Raw genomic sequence first — 6,537 nt, 5'->3', positions numbered from 1 at the left:
ATATATTCTTTCTCTTCCTATTATATGTATATTTTTGAAACACATAGTTAAGCATATTCTTTTCTTTTCTTTTTTTTTTTTTTTTAGTTAAGCATATTCTTAATCAATATCCAGAGTTAAATAGTATCTATATTTTCCTACTACATAGAATGGAAATTTTAGCATGCTATTACTTCCCTCTTCTTCCTCCTTTCCAAACTGCAAGCCTCTCCATCCCATGTGATCATCTCAAATTTTAGTTAGTCATTATAAGAAGATATTTATTTTAGACTTATAAATAAATGTTGCTGGTTTCCTTACTTACCTCTGCTTCTTATACCCTATGTTTTCTTCCTGAATTCATTTGCTCTTTTACACCAGTGGGTTCTCAAGCAGAGGACATACCACACCCCTTTCTATTGTGGGGTATTTTGTGTTGTCACAGTGAATAAGGAAGGATGCTGCTGGCATTTAGTGGATTGCATTGTGTGGATCAGTCTTACACAATAAAGAATTGTCTACCCAAATGCCACCAGTACCCTATTGGGAAATGCTATTCTACATGGATGGTGAGTTTAAACTTTTAAAGTCCATTTGTGTCTTAAAATGTCTTTAAGATGCTCTCACATTTGCTTGATAGCTTGGTTGGGTAAAGAATCCTAAATTAACAAGTATTTCACCAGAGAACTTTGAAGATAACATTCTGCTGTCTTGCTTACAAAGCTGTAAATGAGAAGAAAGATTGAAGTCAATCTTATTCTCATTCCAACCTTGATCACTCCCCCCCCCCCCCCACTCTGGAAGCTTTTAGGATTTCTTTTTTATTCTTAGTGTCCTGAAATGTCATCGCCAGGTACTTAGATGCACGTTGTTTTACATTCTTTTTGTCACTTACAGGAATTACTTCCTAGGTCCTCTCAACGTAAGAGCTTTGTATTATAATATATTGAATTATAATAGCAGTCAGCTATCAGACCCAGCAGGGGTTACTTGAGCCTCCTGTGAGACCAACTCTCTGCCTCTGATAGAAAGAGAAGAAAAATTACTAAGTTCCAAACAAATTTCTTGAATTACTGCCTCTCCTTCCTCTGTTTTTTTCTTTCATTCTGTAGCTCACATTAAGGGACAGTGGAACTTTTATATCTGTCCTTCACATCTCTTAACACTTTGTTCAGACTTTCCATCTATTTATTCTTTTGCACTGCATTCTGGGAGAATTCCTTAGTTTGATCTTCTAGTTCACTGATTAACTCTTCAGTCCACTTTGCTACTCAACCCATCTATTGAGATTTTTTTTTACTTAAAAAAGAATTATTTTTCTTTTGAAAAGAATCAAACTTGGCAGTTTTTAAAACTATAGGTGCTTTAAAATTTTTGATGCAATAATTTCTTTCATTTGTCCAAGATATGAATGATGCCTGTTCTGTAGTCCGGTTTTCTTAACTCAGATTCATCATCTCTTAAACAGGAATAATAATAATACCTACCCACTCAGTGTCACTGCAGTGATGAGAGTTAACAACATGATACCTGGCGCATAGTGCACTGGAATGTCTGTTTAATGAAAAGACAAAGCAAAATAATATATATAGAATACCTGACAGTGCTCATTAGAATACCCAGTCAGTGCTCATTATGTGGAAGCATATTACTATTATTATCCTTGTCCTCCTTATCAGTATTCGCTGAGACAATGGCGCTCAGGGATTTTAAATTCTTGTTTCAATATGAGAACACCACCACCCTTCCCACCCCCAGATCCATGGCACGGACTGCTTTGTGACTCTGCAGAGGCACGAATTTGAACTACAAGTTCCAAGGCTGGTGAGTGGGAGTGGGAATGTGCCCAGCCTCTGTCTCCAAAAATGGCTGTCTGATTCTATCTAGTCCACGAAGCCCGTTAGCCCTCACCACCCACGCTGAAAGGCAGACGTCACTACCCAGTTTCATAGGAGGATAAGCCTGAAGGCGTGACAAGCTCGAGTCACAAGGCCATGGGCTCGGCAGTCAGACAGATGGAGTCTCTTGACTCAAGAAATGAATTCTCTGAGCCTCAGTTTCTTCTTCTCTGTAATAGGCCTCACAGTTGCCTTTTTTGTCAATTCTTTTAACGTGCCACCTGTCACTCCTCCCTCCATGCCAGGACAAATGCACTGTGGCCTCTTCCAAGGGTTAGAGCCATTCAGGGTGAACTCTCACCACATTTCACTTTGCTGGGAAATCAGCTCATTGTGTGTGCCGCGCCCCCCCCCCCCCCCCTCACCACCACCACCAGATAGGGAGTAGCTTGAGAGAAGCACAGGAGGCGACAATAAGATGACTTCCCAAAAATCTTAGAAATAAGGCTTCCCTCTGATAATTAAATGATTAAAAAAAAAAAAAAAAAGGGATGGAAGCAGAGATTTAGAATGTCACCCATGTGGTCATTAAGCTGCGGTCTCTCCGCTCCAAACCCACCGTGCCCTCGCCTGCTTTGTGCTGCTGGACCTGGGCTTCCCAGAACTGCTGAGTGGCTTTGCCAGCAGCTCCCTCCCGGTCTCTGCTAATGGGGGTGCTCCTGGGAAGCTGCACGCCTGGAGGAGGAGGCGGACAAGCTCCCTCCTGTTCCCCGGGGAGTTCTGTGAGCATCACCCCAGCACGACCTACTCACCGTGGCAGGTGGATCCGGTTCAGTTTTCCCCACACGTGCAGAGAGCCTCCTTGTGCCCCTGCAGACACCAGCCCAGGCTGACAGCAGCCCCTCCTCAGCTGACTCCTCACAGGTCCTCCTCTGAGCTCAGAACCCCAGCCAGTGACCCCCTCAGAGGGCTGTTTCAGGAACCTCAGGACTATCTCTAAGTTTTAAGAATTCCAAGGCCTTTCCTTTGTTCCTTCAGCCTTAGAGACAGTGGGTAGATGCTTCCTGAAGTCACTAATCTGTGTAACCAGAGGGTCCTTTTAATCCTTTTTTAGATCCTTACTTAACCATGTGGTCCTAGTTGACAATTGCTTATATTGATTTCTCTCTTTCAATCTCCTTTCCAGACCCTACTCAACACATCCCCCTTAAAGGGGTAGACCGTCCCCCCAGGACAAGAAGAGACTGTACGCCTGAATTCAGGCATAAAACCTCCAAAGGAAGAAGGTGCCCTTCAAAGGGGGTTCGTCAGCCGTAGAAGCCTAAACCAATGAGAGTGAGCAGCACAAACCCAGCAGGACATCCTCAGCAGTGACAGAGGGCAAACCATCGCCATCTCTAGCCCGGATTACAGCAACTTAAATCACATCGTGTTATTGCCCTGCTCACGACTCTCTCATGGGCTCCCAGTGCACATAGAACAAAAGCGAAACTCTTCACAGCAGAGCTGACGAGGCCTGCACAGGCTGGCTTCTTCCTCACTTCCTCTTCCCTTTGCTTTTATGCTCCACCCACCCAGTTCAAGCCAGGATCCCTCCTCCCTCCAGATCCCCCCATGTTGTTGGAACACCATACCCTCCACCCTTCACCTGGAAAACTCCTATTCATCTATCAAGTCTCCACATCATCACCACCTCCTCAGAGAGGACCCCCATGGTCATGCAGTCCTTCTGCTTTAGCTGTCAGAATGGAGAGAAGTGAACTTAATTGTTTTCCCGAAACAGGCATCACAGTTGGTAATAACATATCGAATTTGCCTGGTTTTTGTTTGCTGTCTATCTCCGCTGTGGGGCCGTGAATGCTCTGAGGACAGGAACTACATTTGTTTTGCTCACCACTATAAGACCAGTGGCTGGCTTACATTGAGCACTCAACAAATGTTTGTGAAAAGAACAGATAAACTCTTGGGGGGCAGGCGGTCTTCCTACAATAAATAGGAGCTTCTCCAGATGTTCTCCTCCCCGTGCCAGGCCTCCAGGCCTTCTGGCAAGAATGGGCCTTCCTTCCTTCCATGATGGCTGCCTCAGCTTCTCAACAAATAGGCAGGTGCTCTGGCCAAACCAGTTCAATAAAACTCATGTAGGTGCCTATAGGAGCAAAGAAACCCCCAGCCACCATCCATGCTCTGACCAATTGGGCCAGGCTTACAATTAGAGGGATGTAGCTGAAACTGGTTTGGCTCAGTGGATAGAGCATTGGCCTGCGGACTGAAAGGTCCTGGGTTAGATTCAGGTCAAGGGCATGTACCTTGGTTGCGGGCCCATCCTCAGTAGGGGATGTGCAGGAGGCAGCTGGTCGATGTTTCTCTCTCATTGATGTTTCAAACTCTCTATCCCTCTCTCTTCCTCTCTGTAAAAAATCAATTAAAAAAAAATTTAGAGGGACGTAGGCAAGGGATGGTGAGACAGAGGAGCCCTGCATTAGCAAGGTTCCCTCCCCCTGCTCCCTCTCTCCTCCCCCTCTTACCCCCAGACACATAAGCAACCCACACTCAGAGCTTTAGATGTTGGCAGATGATCTATGCCAGCAGGAGGCACTGGTCTCACAGGAGGCTCAAGTAACCCCTGCTGGGTCTGATAGCTGATTGCTCACCATGGTCTCCAGGCCCTGCCCCCCACTGCCATCTCTCTCCAAGCTTCAACTCACCCAGATAGATGATAAGCCCCAGTTCCTGGAAGAACGATCTTCGTAAATGAAGTTATCATGAGTTATGTGGACCCCCCAACCTGCAAGAGCCCATGCTAGACTGGCTGTCTGCCTCCTGCCCTTTGCTTCTCGCTTAAAGAGCTAAGTCACCATGAATTTTCTTAATGATAGTCTGTGCGCCTGTGTTAGTCATTTTTCTTCTCTTTCTAGCGGAGGCAGAGAGTTGTCTTAAGGGAAACAGCACAATGTTGCAGAAAAGACCCAGGCCTTGAAATTAGATAGAACTGGATTTGAATATTGGCTTTGCCACTCCACCAAATAGACCTGGGGAAGTGTCTCAGCCTTTCTGTGCCTGTTTCCTCACCCTATATAATAAAAGCCTAATATGCAAATCAACCAAATGGTGGAATGACCGCTCGCTATGATGCACACTGACCACCAGGGGGAAGACTCTCAATGCAGGAGCTGCCCCCAGCCTGCAAGCCTCTAGCCAGCCAAGGTGGATGCTGCAGAGGGAGGCAACCGGCTGTGATGGGGGGTAAGGGAAGAAGAGGAGTCAGGGCCGGTGAGCAGGCAGTGCCAGGCTAGCCAAGGCAGGTGTCAGTGGGGGACTGCCTGTCGCCCCACAGATCAGCCCTGATTACTGGTCAGGCCTAGAGACCCTACCTGTGCATAAATTTTGTGCACAGGGCCTCTAGTTTATATAATAAAGGCAATAAGAGTATGTACCAAATAGGAACATAAGGATCAAATGAGATAAATCATGTAAAGACCTTAGCACAAAGTATCATATAGCCAGCCTTCATACATATTTTAAAATAAGAACAGTGTGAAGAATGAACTGCCCAGGTATATGGTTCTCATTGAGTAGAATAAAGAAAAGGACACATACCTTGAAGTCAGCCTACCCATATTTTGGGTACCAGCCAGGCTGTGTGACTTTAGCAAGCATCTTTGCATTTCTAAACCTTAATCTTCCTTATGCTCTATAGGACGTTGACAATTTTAAATGAGTTGACATATTTAACAGTCCCCAGCACAACTCATTAGATACTGGTTTTTTCTTTCAGCACATAAACATAGGTTTTGACATTTATAAGCAACTATATCAGAAATCCTTCTTGTAATTTGTTTATTCAATGATGCAATAAATAAGATACTAATCACATATTATGTACTAGATATGATCTACAACTATGTGCTGGGATACAGTTAGGAACAAGACAGTCAACATTCCTGCTGCTGCGGAGTTTACAACATATGTGGAAATCAGAAAACAAAACACTAATAGGACATCAAGTGCTACGAAGAATATTAGAGCCAGCTAAGGGAACAGAGTGGGGTTTGAGGGGCTAGATTAGAGAAAACAGAGTAGTTCAGGGAAGACTTCTCCGCGGAGGTATTAGAGCATGATCTAAAAAAGTGAAGAAGTAAGCCATGCATTGATCAGGGGGAAGAGCATCCCAGGAGAGAGAATAGCAAGTACCAAGTCACAGAGGTAGGAAGAGGAATTAGAGATTAGACCCATAAAATTAAAGCAGAGCTAAAACCGGCTTGGCTCAGTGGATAGAGCGTCGGCCTGCGGACTGAAAGGTCCCGGGTTCGATTCCGGTCAGGGCATGTACCTTGGTTGCGGGCACATCCCTCGTAGAGGGTGTGCAAGAGGCAGCTGATCGATGATTCTCATCAATGTTTCTAACTTTCTAGCCCTCTCTCTTCCTCTCTGTAAAAAAATCAATAAAATATATGGGGTGGGGGGGGGGGAGATTCAAGCTGAGTGAGCTAGGGGGAGAACATAAATAGATTAAGTTAGAGTAGTCAAGTGCCAGGCGAGCCAAGGTCTTGTAGTCCATGGTGAAGATTTCATTTTCTGTGCCCCCAGCATTCCACAGAAGGGCCACGTGACAGCTGAGGTGGTGCTGATGGGGCTGACAGAAGCACTGGTGTTACAGGAGTAAGGGGATAACTGCAAGAGCAACGTTTCTGAGTAGGTGAGATGAGATGGAATCCAGGGC

Source organism: Pipistrellus kuhlii, unplaced genomic scaffold (assembly GCF_014108245.1).
Source record: "Pipistrellus kuhlii isolate mPipKuh1 unplaced genomic scaffold, mPipKuh1.p scaffold_m20_p_6, whole genome shotgun sequence".
Lineage (NCBI taxonomy): Eukaryota > Metazoa > Chordata > Mammalia > Chiroptera > Vespertilionidae > Pipistrellus > Pipistrellus kuhlii.
This window is presented reverse-complemented; position numbering follows the sequence as displayed.